The 16,380-nt window shown below is 39.7% G+C and overlaps 1 protein-coding gene across 1 annotated transcript in view; it reads right to left on the bottom strand.

Annotated features, from left to right (window-relative positions):
* Positions 1-11,386, bottom strand: part of LOC120773428 (neuroligin 4-like) — a 141,087-nt gene extending 129,701 nt beyond the window's left edge. The window contains exon 1 of the mRNA XM_040102312.1: positions 11,329-11,386. The gene's annotated coding sequence lies outside the window, so the exon portion shown is untranslated. The remainder of the gene's footprint in view (positions 1-11,328) is intronic.
* Positions 11,387-16,380: the final 4,994 nt, after the last annotated feature.

Genomic DNA, 16,380 nt, shown 5'->3' with positions numbered 1-16,380 from the left:
GAACAAAAGCCAAAGCAGTTAAGAGGCGAACAATAGTTCAAGCGCCTGTAAATAGACTACGCTAAACAATATCAAACCGAGACAATACAAAACAAAACAAAACAAAACAAAAGCAAAAACCAACTGCAAAGTTGCCGCACGCCAAAGTGCCATTAGGCCGTGAGTGGCGGTGGCGCGTTGCCCATGAATCTGGCAATATGAAATGTGGCAGGTCGAAACTTTTGCTCCAATTGCGTTTGTTATTGTTTGTGCTGTTGTAATTCACCATAGTTAGTTGCCCTGTCAAATGACATGTTGTCGCTGTTGGCTGCATTCGGTTACTAATTCATTTTTACCTTTATGTTTCACGTGCTTTTGTGAAAAATTATGTGCCGCCAAGTAACAACGCTTCTTACTACAACAACAATGCCAGCAAACAGACGAACAATAACAAACACAATGACAAGTAAATGGAAAGTAGATGAGGTGCCAAGTGTTGTGCTTCAATTTATGTGCGCTTGTAGTCATGATAATTTATGTAGGTCCTTGCCAGCAAACTTTTAATTAATTCAGCGCAACAGTCGCGACGCTGAGCATACACCTGTTTGCGTATATATTGATTTCCGTAATTTGTTGCCACAGACTCTTGGCGCTTGCTTTTCATTCGTTCGTTGCTGCACTTAACGCCGGAATAAGTCGACAACTGTCAAGAAAGTAGGCGAGCAGTGTAAAGACGCTTTCATAAAAGTTTTCTCAGTTCATTTATTGTGGACGACTTACTTCGTTTTCTAGCTCAAAATAGAAAATGGAAAAATTTAAATGAAATCATGGAGGCTAGGGTAGCGATATGGATAAAAACGCCGCAATATTATATACTTACTTTTTGTACCTATATACTATATAAAATTCCTAATTATATATTTACAAAAGCATTTATGACAATATAAGTATATCTAGAAATATGTTTTATTTACTTTAATTAGAAAAATTTAGCTTCAGCTGCACAAAAGCTCTAACAACCTTCCCAGCGGCATTTCTTATAGATTTTCGCCGATTAGTTTGTATAGCAGCTGTATGCTATATTTGTCCGATCTGCAAAATATCTCCAGGGATAGTAGCGCTGCCTAGGGTAAAACCCAATGATAAATTTGGTGGAGATATCCTGTCGAATAAAAATGAGAAATTTTTATTAACATTCGAAAGAACATTCTGTAGCATTTTTTTTTTAATTTTCTACCAAATGTTGGCCGCGGTTACGTCTCAGATGGATCATCCGTTGAGTCCAATTCTCGATGACTTGTTCCAGCATTTCGACTGATAGCTGGCGAATGACACTCTCGATGATTTGGATTTGTTCAAAAACCTGAATCGAAGTGGGATTGGCCGCATATACATACGTACTTTAGACTTTACATTTGCTCATCTAACGGTGTGATATCGCACAATCTCGGTGGCCAATCGACTGGTTCAAAAAGTAAAATTATTTGCACACCGAAGTTTTCTTTCAATAAATTCATTGATTAAAGCGATGTGTTGGAAGTCGCGCTGTCTTTTTGAAACCAAATGTCACCGATATCACGAACTTCAATTTCAGGCATCAAATAGTCGGCTATCATGGCGCGATTACGGTCTCCATTGACGGTTACGTTCTCGCTGGCATCATTTTTGAAAAAATATGGACTGATGATTCAACGCTTTTCGCCACCTGAAGGGACAGTTGATGGTTTAGAACCCTTATTTTGGTGATCCCTCAACCAAAGTAGAGAAAGTGCTTCGACTGTTTGTACAAACGCATGCAAAGTTGTAGAGATCTAAATGGAGAATATTTTGAAAATCTATAAAGCGGTTTTAAAAGTTGTGTTTGTTCTCGAATTACGAATTATAAAGGTAACCTTCTCGCAACTTGCTTTAGTTCTCTTATCGCAAAATATAAAAGTTAATCCTTGTACGTGTTCAGCCTGCTCTGTAAAATTGAGTGTGGTTAAGAAGTCTTCAATATCCACACTTCCTCACAAATACGCTTTTATCGATTATTGTAAAATGCAAGTTAAGAATTGTGTGCATATTTGCCTTAAATGTGCACTCATACATGCATACTCATACTCACGCACACACTTATATTGTAATTGCATAGCAATAAATTAATGAATCCGCTTCTGGTATATAAGAGTATACATTTTCTCTGTGGTTTATTGAAAATGCAGTTGAATACTTGTCAACGTTGTCACAGCTGTCGTCGCTGTTGTTGCTGTTAATGCCGTAACGGTTGTTGATTTTCAAACTTTATGGTTCAGCGCATTGATACGGAGACGATATTTGACAGTTCGAATGATGGCATATTTCAACGCAAGTTTCAGACATTGTTCATTGTTTATGGCCCCACTAGAGCGCCGAAAAGTATGCCTTCGAGTTTCGTTGGTCAAAATTGCTTTGTAGCAGTAAAGCGTTATTTCGAAATGAATTATAAAAAATAGTTTCGCAGACTAATATAACAAAATTAAGCGGTATTTTTAGGATACTTTGAAACGAATAATGCCAAACTGATTGATATTAGTTGTTCTTCTCCAAAACACGCTGCTTTGCTTAGGTAAAAACACTCATTAAGGACATGTCTTAGCCATGAAACGTCTAGATGGTCCGCATATTGAGAATATCACATATTCTTTTGGTGGAAACTAGCCTTAACCTCTTAGCAGTTCATTAACAGGGCTTAGCATTCACGTCGACGGACTCGGCTCAACTTAGAGGATTCAATTCCAATAATAGTTAAATTTTTTGCACTTTCAGCCTTAAAGTTCACTAATGGCCGGATGCATGTCCTTAATGCACTCTCTAATCAATCGAACACAGGTAGTAGTTCCATTTTTATAGTCTGAGTTTTACTGCCCAGCCACATTTTCGTTTCGCTGTTTCTATCAAATGCCCACTGGGCTTCGTTGAAAAACCACATGACACTGAATTGCCATCGCCGGCCAGCTTATACTCACAACAACCACAATACCAGTAACTGACCCAGAAACTTTTGTGAGAACAAATGGCGCTGCGCAAAGTGAGTGCGTTGCAACGCTTGGGTGCATTAAATATAATTGATTCACACACGCAAAAAGTGGTGCTCCCATTAAAACGTTTCCATTAATTAGTGATTGATATTTATAAAATGTGCATATGTGGTGTGAGACGCGCAGTGCACACACATCACATCAATCAGTGGATTTATTGAGAGAACACTTCAGGCAGCAGATAATTTTGTGTGTTTGGGCCCCAACGACTGCAGTAAGATGAACTTTGCTAAGGGTAAGTGTTTCTAGCGTTCTACCCTAGCTGACCGGCGACGTGTGATTCTTGCTTTATTTAAAAATTTATGCTTCATATAATCATAATCTGAGTATCCAAAATTTGTCTTATTGGTGTTTCGTCAGCGAGCTTTTCTGTTTGCTCCTGTGTGTCGACTCTTATTAAGAGCCGTGTAGCAAAAACTAAAACCACAAACGCTAAGCACTTAACTGATTTGACACTGCCTAACGAATTCTCGTGCGGTAAAGGAAATGTGTTGAGCAAAACTAAATGAAAAACCTGCTCGAGCTTGCATTGATGTATGACCAGCTGACTCGTGATGAAAAATGTTTTCGCTGCACTTTGCATCGTCTCATTCGCTGTGGTTTTTTAATTACATTTCCGCAGGCTTCACTTACGCGGCTTTTTCGCGCATTTCGTCTACTGCTCCACTTTTTTACGCCGCAAATATGAAATGTAAAATGTTGCCTTGCTGCAAACTTTTGGGGGCAAAGTGCGTGTTTTGCGGCATTACTTTGTGCGCCAAAAACTATTGCTGCTCCGCATATTCGGTGCGTAAAACAACAGCGTCATTTAACAACCAGCTTGTTGCAAGGTAGATATGCACCAATTACCATGGAGTTGGGAAAATAATAGCCTTCCGTTATGGTTGGCCGCTACATATACATATATATATATATATCGACTGCATATGTGCTATATATAAATATATACAAGTAAGTTTGAATGTGTGTGTATATGTACTGCTAATGACTCTGTGTGCTGGGCGAAACATTCGGCTCTTTCCATATCTCCTCCCTCCCAACCATTTTCAGGTTTCCATCTATATACTATGTATATGCTTGTACTTTATATGTCGGCATGCCAAGTGCAAACATTATTATTTTCGCGCTTTCATGCTTTGTGGTCGGTTTAATGAAAATTTCTTTATGGCTTCGTGCTTTTTAATTATCACTTATGTGCCACACAAGCTCCAATGGCTATTCATTCAAAAATCTACTTTAAAATATATCATATAAAATATTAATTGCACTTGTGTGCGCGCATTTGTGTGTGTAAATGTGTGTGGGTAAATTGTACACGTTGATTGAGGTTGTCTGATCCCTTGAGAGTGTCCTGCAGTTATGCGGCCTGGGAGTGACCTCCCCTTTAATGAGCCGTGGCTACATTTTGTATACACATTTTAAATCGATTCGTTTGATCAATTAACTGTTTGTCTGAGAGAATTATAAAATGGCGCTGCGCACGAAACAAGAACAACTTTAGCATAGAAATATTGCATATTAATAATATTGTGTTCCTAAAAGTCGTTTGATAAAGTGAAGCTTTGTTTGTATATCAAATACTGGTTCTTCTATTTTAAACTGTACTAGTAAATATACACTTGTGTATTTAAAAATAATCGATTGTTTTTGTTTTTTGTGTTATCTGAGAATATTTTTGGAAAATTTTAAGTCGATAAAAACCTTCGGAGCTATGAGCTTGTAAGCATTTTTTAATGTAAAAATAAATGATCAGGTTGACGAGTCAACTTAAAATCTATGTGAATGTAAGAGTCCGGCTGTCCGTTCGCCTAGTGTCGAAAATATTGTTGTAACTAGTGCAACAATTGAGAAAGATCGGAATCTGTCGCTCACGCGTCGTTCTCAAGCGTTGGGCATTTCTGTGACGTCGTTGCGGCGAATTTTGCGAAAAAATCTTGGACTACATTCTTAGAAGAGCAAACTGACGCAAGTACTGAAGCCGCTTCACTACCAGAATCGTCCTATGTTCGTGAATTGAGCTGAGCAACAACTTCAAAATGATCCAGATTTTCATTGAAAAATCATCTTCAGCGATGAGGCTCATTTATGGCTGAATGGCTTTGTCAATAAGCAAAAGATGCGTTATTGGTCAAGCAGCAACTCGCACGTACTCCATGCGTCACCATTGTATCCCGAAAAATTCCGGTTTGGTGCGATTTGTGGGCCGACGGCGCCATTGGGCCGTACTTCTTCCGTGATGATTAAGACCGGCACGTTACTGTGAATGGCAATCGCTATCGCACAATGATAACCGAATATTTTTGACATGAATCGGATGATACGGCCTTGGACAATATGTGGTTTCAACAGGACGGCGCCAAAAGCCACACAGCGAATGATACAATCGATTTATTGAAAACCAAGTTTGGTGAACGTGTTATCTCACGAAATGGTCCAGTTAATCGGCCGCCTCGGTCGGGCAATTTGACGCCGTCAGACTATTTGCTGTGCGTTTACGTCAAGTCTATGGTTTATGCCAACAAGACAGCGACGATTGATGAACTTCGTACGAATATCGAACGTGATTTATAGATTTATGCTTGAAAACCTTCGAAAATTGAGTTCAGCATCTGGACTTCTGCAAGCGTGTCCGTGGTGGCCATTCAAAAAAAAACGAATGTACTTTTGTAGCGCTCTTACTGAAAACCAATTAACATTAATTTTTGGAATATGTAGGCGGATGCCATTAGTAAAACGGAGATACATTTAGAACCTACCTTTCTTTTGCGGTTTCAGCTTCCATGAAAAAACGTGATCGAACAAGAAGAATAAAATCTTCTCTACTTTAAATCTACTATAACTAACTCTACATACTTTTCATATATTTTTTATTTCTTACCATTTTAAGTGCGAAGCTTCTTTAGAACTCTATTGTTTTTCAAAAAACTACATTACTACTGGCCTCACACGCTGAATAGCTTCATGCTGTGCTGGGTATTTTGTTCGAGATCAGCTGCAATGCCTACAAACAGACGCTGTGTGCATTTGGCGATATTCACAAAAGCAAATTAACGGAACAATGCACGAACGTGCGGCGTGGCAACTTCAATTGTCATTCGCAAACAACGCAAAGAAGTTATAACAATAAGGCGAATTATGTATATATGTATATATGAAAGACGCCCACATGTGTGCACAGGCGGTGGCCTTAGAGCCTGAAGTCGTTGCGCCCTCCCTCCATCGACGCATTATATAATTTGCTATTCCTGCTGCGCTTGTGTTTGAACGCGGCAAGTTATGCCGAACGAGTTTCGCTGCACCGCAAATTTCGAGCATAATTCAGACTTAGCATGCAAATCACCAAAGCAAACAAAAGCCAACACGAACACGTACACAGGTCCCAACAGCGGTACATCTTGACAGGCACACATATACGCGCTCACATACATGAAAGCACATAACAGCGTATAGTGGGTGGTCTGTTAGGGCGCATACCAAAACACAATGCCTAAAATATGTTTGCGCTTTGTGCCTCTCGGCGCCACAACAGCCGACGTATTGTAAAAACTTAATGCCATTGTTTGTTGAACAAAATTTACAGCATACATTTGGGCGTCACATACGAAGGAGTAGCGAAAATAAATGTGCTTTTTAAATGAGAGAACTTTCAGGCCGCGTAAATGCTATCGCTGTTGTGAATTATGATGGTCGAGAATAATTTTGACAAAAGTGTGCGAGGGCGCCTAAAAGGCTACTTTATTTTCTGAGAGAGGATGCTTTAAATTCTTGAAATTGACTGAAAATATGCGCCGGTTAAAATTTTTGAAATTCTGATAAAACTAGTAGTTGGCTTCTTTTTTCAAAGATCTAATGCTCATCAGCATGTTTGGTGCACTAAGATCTAACCATGGCACTTAATTGCATATAGTGTTCATAGATGTTGTTAAAATTGCTATTAGACTCAGAGTATCTAAGTTAACACATGCCTGAACATTCGAAAGTCCTCACACGCTTTGGTTTTTCATCGGATCTTTTGGATCCTTTTGGATCTTGGGTGCCAGACCACTGCATAATCGCGTGCTGACGAACTTCTAAAAAAGGCACCCTAGCAGCGCTATCAGTAGACTTGGAATGGATCAGCGGTCCACACTGCTCGTCTTTTTCACAACTGGAAAGCTGGGCTTTGCGGTAATTTGACCAGCTCTGGGCTACCATCGATTCATGTGCTGTCGAAAGATCTTTTTGGTCGAACCTACAGTAAGCTCTTTGCCCTCAATAAGGCCAGCCTCAACCTAGTTGTGGGTATTATAACAGGCCATTATCATTATCAGCGTCCACGCAGTTAGGTTGATCATCTTACCGGACGCCAACTGCAGAAGAAATATGAAAATAACGAGCTGAAAACAAATCAGCACATTCTTCCTGATTGTCTCGCATTTGCAAGATTAAATCTTTGACACTAGGAAGCCCACACTTTCAGATACCCCACCGAACTGCTGGGAATATAAATTGAAAGCCTGAGCAAATTTTCATTAGCCCCAAGGCGTTTTGCTAACTTTTAAGTTCGAACTACAGGAGTTTCATTTCTATGGTTTTACAAAGTAGTGCATATTATGTCCAACAGTGGTCCAAGTGCGATCTCTGCATCAGCCATCAAACTTAACCTAACCCAACCCAGTTTCAAAAATACTGACATTTGTATTGGATATTACTTTACTTGGCGCCATTTAGTTTTCTTCAATTACCAGACAATGTGAGGCGCTTCCTCGGCTACGAAGTGCTTGCTTTCTATTTATCTGACAATTGCCAGCCATTTTCATGTACTCGGCGAGCGCGCTTAGCGCTTGTGCTGGCAAGTGTTGGTTTTCATGCCATAAACATTCAAGTGTCATTTGTAGCATACTTTTGGGAGCGCTGCGCCACCGAACCGGATGCAAATAAAATGCGAAAATCTGCCAGGCTCTCACTAGCACAGCCATTGACAAGCTGACAAGCAAGCGCTGCGGCACCGGGAAGCAGTGCGTCGCTTTTAATTTTATTTTATTCGCACAATTGGCCATTTGTTTGTTGGCTGCGTTGTTTGCTGTTGGCATTGTTGTTAGTTTGCTGAGTTTTTGTGTGTGCGTCAAGTGCTGCTGACACCATGCTCAACTAAGTTATGCAGCATTTTGTGGCGCCGGGTGGGTGCGGCGCGGCACTGTCTGTGCGCCAACAAACGCGGTTGCGCCGCTTAATGCAATGCAAACAATGCCGCTTAGATGAATAGTCGTGGCAGCGGATGGCTTGAAGGGGCGGGGCATTATGTGCATTTACGCACACACGCTAGCCAATTTATAAAAGGTTTCCAAATGCCGCGCTTGTATGTTGTTAGCAGCGCTTAATTCTTGGTTATCTTGTCGTTGGACAAACTAAGCGTGGATCTGTGCGCGTTTGTATGTGCCACTGTTTGTGCAGTGGATGCTGCGAAAGCTGTTAATTTTGCGGAAATTAGTTTTCGCTGTGTGGCTGCTATCTGCAATGCTTTTGAGTAGCTCGTGTTTGTCGGCACTTCGCTCTCAATGGCTTATGGGCGCACATACAGACGGACAGTTAAGCTTTTGGTATCATAAATTTAATACATTTTATTTTTTTAAATTTTATTTTTGGGAAATACGCGCCTACAAGTTCTAATACTAGGTGCAGTATTTTTTTGTGGTTATGAAATACTAATTTTGAATAAGAAAGCAAAAACAAAAATTAGACACTGTTCGACTTCTGCGTAGGAATTGAAGTGCTGCTCGGCCAATGCGTGTCCCATCGAAGAAAAGAAATAGTAATAGAAAGGCGGTAATGCTGGTGAATACGGCGGCTAGGGTAGCAGCTGCCAGCCAAGTACTTTGATTGTATCCTAAACCGATTTTACGTTAAGTGCAGGTACATTGTCGTGTAACAAGATTACTTCGCCGATGCTTCAACTCGACCATGGTTTACATTGATCATTTGCTGTCTATAGCGATTAATATTAACAGTATCACCAGGTTCTAGAAGCTTATGATATACATACCAAAGTCTTCTGATGCCATCTTGGCCTAGTATTCTGAGTGCGCTGAAAAACTTCTCCGTGCCTGCATATCTTTACAGCCTGATGGTTAGTTATTTCAACGTTAGTACTCTGAGTTATAACAAAAACCAGTGTTATAAAAAATACAAAATCACCGGTGGAGTGCCACAGGGGTCTACTCTGGAATATAACGATGATGAAGTACTGCGACTCCAAGTATCGAAAAAACGTAAACGTGTAGACGTCATTTCTGTGCTTGTAATAGCTAAACACATAGAAGATATCGTCACGGTAACCAACACAACAATATCATAAATTAGCGACTGTCTCGAAACTAATGGACTAACCCTATCAGAGAGCAAGACAGAAGCCGTACTTATTACTGCCAGAAAAACCTTAGAAGTTGCTATATTCTGCCTGAAAGGTGGCCATCAAATATTTGGAAATTGTTCTTAATACAAGATTGTCGTTTAAAGAACACGTAGCTTATACATATGAAAAAGCTACAAAAGTATGCAGAGCTCTAACCCGGCTAATGCTCAATATGCGTGAACCAGAACTAAACAGGAGACGAGTGCTAGCCGGAGTATTAAAGTCAGTTGCTCTATTCGGCGCCCAAATATGAGAGAAAGCCCTCGAAATCAAATCGTATCGTCGCGGCCTATTTTTCACGTACACCATATGCGTAATAAGAGTATGCTCCGCGTTTCGTACGGTATTTGAGGATGCTGCCTAGTTATTTGCGGGCTTACACCCACTAGACCTCTTAGCCAGAGAGCTCACATACCCGCGTTGAAACTATCTTTTGCATGTTGCTTCTGATATAGCATGCCTCGACAATTATACGATGCGTCTGTAAACCACTTTTCTTAAAATGGGAACAAAAAATTAATGCTTTCCGTAAAAAATCATCACATTTCGGTAGAAAATTTGACATTTTCGACACAATGAAAAGATGTGATGTATCTAGTTTGTTCAATGACGGCTAGGTTATTGAATATGTTTGACAGATGTCATGGACACCAAACAGAGAAAAATGAAGGCTCGTTCATAACAAATCTTCCCTATCAACGCATTTGTTGCTTAACTCAATGCATAACTTAAACTTAAATCCATGCTCACATGACGACCGTCATGAGCATTCGTTTTCACTACGCCTTCGAGTAGGTGGGCTTTAATATAAGAATACCCTCTGAAATTATTCAGAATCTCATGAAGGTTGTTAGCTTCTGCTGATTTATCGCCGCGGGCATCTGTATAGCTTTCTTCCCATCCTTTTCATCCATATATTCCTATCTTTCTGTGTGAATAAGGCACAATCATCTTGTTTAAATTTTTCTTTAGAAAAAGTCTAGCCGTGCACAAAGTTACTGCCAGAGTTGTGACGAAAATCGTCTGGCAGTCCAAGCAGAAAAAGAATTACAGCACAAGCCCGCTTTGCTTTAGCTATATCTTTTATCTATACAAAAGTCTATGCGCCAAAAAGTATGCCAAGTTTGTAGTAAGACAAATTATCGTTGCGAAATTAAGATGATGACATGCAGAATGGCCAAAAGCAGACGCTAGCGAACAGCATGCGTAACCCGCACTCTTCGCCAAGGCAACGCAGTAGCGGTAACAATAGCTACAGTAATTACAACAACAACAGCGCTTGCGCAGACATGGCCTAACAAAGGAATAAATAGCAGTCGATGAAACGGAAAATGGCGTGTAAAGGCATGAAGACAATCACTTATTGACAAGACGCCATCCGTCAGTGTGCTTTCACCGCCTACTAAGGAGTTCCAGTTGGATTGCTGCCTTTGCCTTTGCTGTGGTGCTGCCTGTTTGTCTACCTTGCCGGCAGCGCGGTTGGGGGGAAGGTCAGCGCGTTTGATGCGTCACTGTCTGCGTCGGCGTTCGTGCATGACGAAAATTAATCACATGCAAACCAAATATTCATTTACGCTTACTACAACAACAACAACAAAAAATACACCCAATTATGCTAATTTCATAAAGTTGATAAGATTTCGTTTGCTGTTTGTTCGTCTGCAATTTCGACTAGACCATTTGCGTTTCTTTTATTAGCAGATAACGCGCTGTGAACTCTTGCCTGTTTGGCTCTCATTGAGTGTGTAGCGCAATGAGATTTCGCTTTCGATTAATTTAAATTGCCTGCTGTCCATAATTTATATTAATTGCACTGATTGAATTTCGCTTAAATTTTAGTAATAAATCAGAAATATGATTCAGGAGATAAGCGAGTTTGGAAATTCGCTTATAACTTACCCTTATCTGCAGCTGGTTTTTGTTGTTGCGTTGCACGTTTAGTCAGACGAATTTTACTGTAATTAGAAAAAGACGGAATAATTTCATTATTTTTATACACTTTCCGTGGAAGTTGGCATTTTATCTAAACTGAATAGCTAGAAATAATTACTTTTTTATATATCTGCGCTTGCTTTACGAGTTTATTGACGAACGTTGAGGCAAGAGCTGCTTCAGTGTGTTTTGATTGTAGTCAGAACAGAAGAAGACTTCAGAAGGAGGTACAGAAATGAGTTGAGCATATATATATGTATATACTTATTTTGCAAAAGAGCACAACTTGAAACGCTTTGTGATGTGTTCATAAAATAATTTTAAATTTTTTAATATTCTTTTGAGGACCTGTTTTTACAATCTTAATGAAATTCAGAAAGAATCTTTTGCTAATAACGGTGTATTCTCTTACCTAAAATTGATGAAATTACGACAATACTTCCTCTAGTTTAAATTAGAGCTTTTACTGCAGCTTTTCTTCGGCTCTGATGCATGCGAGAGTACAAAATGTTCGGTTGCATCCGAACTTAGCCCTTTGCGAGGCTATTTGTAACACCCAAAAGGAGATGTCCAAGACCCTATTAAGAATAAATGTAAATTATAATAAATAAAAGTATGATTCTATCGTCATTTTGGTAGTCGAAAAAATCTTTTCGTATTTTATCAATAGTTGTCTTGCAGTCGTATATCTCCACTGCTAACCATTACATTGTGCCACACCAAATAGTTTAGGAAAGGTGAGATTTTAAACCTCGTTTAATAAAATTAAATTCGGGGAAGTTCAACAAAGTAACAACTGTTCAAAAATAAATGAAAATAAATGAAAATAATGAAGAATTTTTTATTTTAAAGTTTTTGTATAAAATTGAGAAGAATGCCAAGCCACCAATGGAATTTGTGAAGTTTACGGAGGCGATGCTGTATCACTTCGTCTAGCACAACAAAGGTTCGCTCGCTTCCGTTCTGGAAATTTCGATTTATACTGTTGAAAGCTTTACACTGATGGAATAATTTCTCTAGCGGAAAAATGGCCAAAAGAGGTCGAACAAAGTGGTACATTTTTGGTTATTTATTTATTAGTATAAAAATAAAAAAGAAGTTAAAATTTGATTAGAAATACGAAAAAACTTTTTCGACTGCACAATATGTATATCTATTTTTAACTGTTTTCACCCATGTATGGAACAATGACGCCTCATAACAAGTCAATTGAAAAGTCGGATCATTAGTTTGTGAATTGTATGATTTAATATGAAGCAACTTTTGTTAATATATCCTTCACAGGTGCATTTCTTTTAGTAACTATGTGTTCAGTTTGTATTGAAGCTACACGCTATAGTTATCCGATCTGAACAATTTTTTCAGAGATTACATAGTTGTCTTAGAAAATAATCCGAACCAAATTTTGTGAAGATACCACGTCAAATGCAAAAGTTTTCCATACAAGATATGTTATAGTGGTCCGATATCGGCAGTTCCGACAAATGAGCAGCTTCTTGAAGAGAAAATGACGTTTGAAAAATTTCAAAACGATACCTTAAAAACTGAGGGGCTAGTTCGTATATATACAGACGGACAGACAGACAGACGGACGGACATGGCTAAATCGACTCAACTCGACATACTTATCATTTAGATATACACTTTATAGGGTCTCCGACGCTTCCTTCTGGGTGTTAAAAACTTCGTGACAAACTTAATATACACAGGGTATAAAAATGAATAAAAATAAATTTCAAGTGTTAGGTTAGGTTAGATGGCTGATCAAAGATCACAAGTAGACTAATAATGTAGTCCATTGTGATGTCATTGAAAAGAGTACTCCCGTGTTCGGACTCACAGATTGGCGAAACGCTTTGTAGCCAATACATAGTTACACAGACGCTTAACTTCGACACCCGCCATTTCGGTGGGATGTCCAAAGGTATGCGCCCCCAAGTGTCTAAGTCTTGACCTCCCAAACGCGGGACAGTCAAGCAGGAAGTGCTGGCTTGTTTCTACCGCATCCTCTTCCAAACAGCTTCTAAAGTCAGCATCTGGTAAGATACCCATTCTTACCGCATGTAAGCCAATAGGACAACGTCCGGTGTGTTTTACGTGGGCACCTGCTGACGACAGCCTTACTCCACGGCGCTCAAAAGCACAGCGGATCAAATCAATGCGTTGATCAGCGCCCTGAGAATGCAAGCATTTTCAGTACCAATTGGCAGTGTGGAATGGACACACTAACCACCTTGGTAGGGTTCGAGGCCCATCTAAAGCCAATAGGACAGTGGGGTGTTGCTTAAACAGCTTTTTTAAGACAAACAAACGGTAGAAGCAAAAACTTGACTCAATGACGAGTTTCCGAACACTGCGCCAGGAAAGTCAACCATCAAGAATTGGTATGCTAAGTTTAGACGTTGTGAAATGACGCTGAACGCAGTGGTCGTGCAAAAGAAGTTGTTCCCGACGAAAACATCAAAAAAGTTCCCAAAATAATTTTAAAAGACCATAAAGCGAAGTTGTTCGAAATAGCAGGCACTCTAGATATTATATATCAACCGCATGTGTTCACCATATCATTCACGAATATTTGGGTAGAGAGCTTTCTGAAAAGTAGGTGCCGTGCGAATACACTTTTGACAAAAAGCAATGACGATTTGATGATTCAGAGCACTGTTTGGATATGTTGAAGATTAATAAACCTGAGGTTTTGCTTCAATATCTGACAATGAATGAAACACGGTTCGATCATTTCACTCCGAATTTCAATCGACAGTCATCCGAGTGAACTGCACACGGTAAACCCGCTCCAAAGCGTGGAAAAAAAAAAACAGTCAGCTGGCAAGCTTAAGGTGTCTGTGTTTTAGGTTCCGCGTGGAATAAATTTTACTTACTGCTTTGTAAAAGGAAGGACCATCAACAGTGACTAGCTATATAATCATAGCATTATGGGATCTTTTGAAGAACGAAATCTCAAAAATACGGGCGCATTTGTAGAAAAGGAACATGCAGTTTCACCAAGACAGTGCATCATGTCACAAGTCAGTCAAAACGGTGTGAAAATCCATGAAATAAGTTTTGAATTGCTTCTGTATCCACCATATTCTCCAGATTTGCCCCCCACCGACTATTTACTGCTCTCAGAACTCAGAAGAATGCTCGCTGGGAAGAAATTTTCTTCATAGCCTATTTTAAAGCAAAGGACAATTGGTACTATCAAAATGGTATCGAAAAGTTTGAGTGTCGCTGCAATCAGTGTAGCACCCTTGATGGGAACGTTCAATAAAAAATGAATTTCTGCGTAAAAAATGTGTTTTACTCTACCAGGCTGCAAACTTTTCACATGGCCTGTTTATCAGATGTATAGATTTTTGGATCAGCAGTGGATCGAGTCAGCACGTTTTTATACTAGTCTGTTGTAGTTGGGTGTCTAACTCCATGTGGTTGTTTGGTATTCGCTGTTTAGTGTCTCGAACCATGAGCAAATGAATCTATCTCTACTATTAGTGCAACACGTTGCATGATTACAAACTATTATAAATAATTTTTAATAGAAGGAAAGTAAGTGATCCAGGACTTAACGAACAACGTGCGTTTTGGATTTCAAATCTGAGCTGCAACTCTCAATATGTGCTATGTGCACATATGTATATCTGAAATATAAATTGCATAATATGGGAAATTATGCTATTCGTATATTTGGGACTAAATGGCAAAATATGCAACATTCAAAACTCAGCAAGCAAAAGCGAAGCGATATGTATGCGTGAAAGTTATCAGCATCAATTTCGTAATATCATATTACATAAGATAGATGAGTGTACGTGTTGTATAATATGCATGCCAACTAACTGGTATGTAACTGGTTTTTGGTGCGCGTATTGAAAAAATACCTCTATACTAGTGCTAGAGGGGAAATCGCGGCTTAATTGCGCAATTAAACAAATTGGTTAGGCGCCTTCTGTGCCAGTCACTTACCAGTCATTCGCTTGAGAAAATCTGTGTTGCCACAAAAGCGCCACGCATTCGTGTACACGTGTATTCCACATTCCGAGCAAAAATTAAGCAAACGACAGCACAAAAATGCCGTACAAACAATTCTTTGATTGCAATTTTCAACTTTTATTTTTGCGATTTTTCATATTTGCCTAGATCCACAATGCCATTCGCGCGCAATGTCGCTGCGTCAGAGCAAAAGTGGAAATAAATACTCGTGCTACAGCAAATAAGTATTTCAAGTATTTTGTAGAACAAGCCAAGTACGACGCTTTTGTCGACACATACACATGTACACGCAGATACTCACATACACTTATACGTACATATGTATATTATTTTGCGCCGGGATGTTGCATGTTGTCCTAGTGGACTGGAAAAAATGAGCGCAAGTTCGGCAGGCGGCTGCATGGCTAAAGCGCCTGAAGTGCTGCCTTAAATGCGAGACGCAACTGTGTGGGGCATGAGATATGTCTCTGCACTGCTGTCGTGCTGTCCTTGTGGCATATACGAGTGCCCTGCTGCCACTGTGGCCTTGCTCATGCTTATCTAGGCTGCGCGCATGCACTATTTGGAGCGTTTTTTTTCAGTTAAATAAAATGGAAATAAACGTGTCAGTCTGTGTGTTAAATTGGTTTTAAATTTATGCGATTCAGCTCATATAACTGTGTCGTATTTCGAATCTAAACCGAGCTAAGGCTAGAGTTGGGATAATAACTCAAACGGTCATGCGTTCACTGCGAGTTATGTAATCAGCAAATAGTATTTTATTAGATATGTATATTAGGGTAGGTCAAAAGCAGCTTCTTCTTCTTTCTTAATTGGCGAAGACACCGCTTACGCGATTATAGCTGAGTTAACAACAGCGCGCCAAGAGGTCCTTCTCCACCTGGTCCTTCCAACGGAGTGGAGGTCTTTCTCCACCTCTGCTTCTACCGGCGGGTACTGCATCGGGTTCACATTCTCCTGGCGTTGTACGTTCACTGCCATTCAGAAGGCTGGAGAAGTGTTCCCTCTATATTTTAAGTATGCACTGGG

This window comes from Bactrocera tryoni, chromosome 1 (assembly GCF_016617805.1).
Source record: "Bactrocera tryoni isolate S06 chromosome 1, CSIRO_BtryS06_freeze2, whole genome shotgun sequence".
Lineage (NCBI taxonomy): Eukaryota > Metazoa > Arthropoda > Insecta > Diptera > Tephritidae > Bactrocera > Bactrocera tryoni.
The sequence above is the reverse complement of the archived record's forward strand: the minus strand, read 5'-3'. Positions and strand labels throughout refer to the sequence as shown.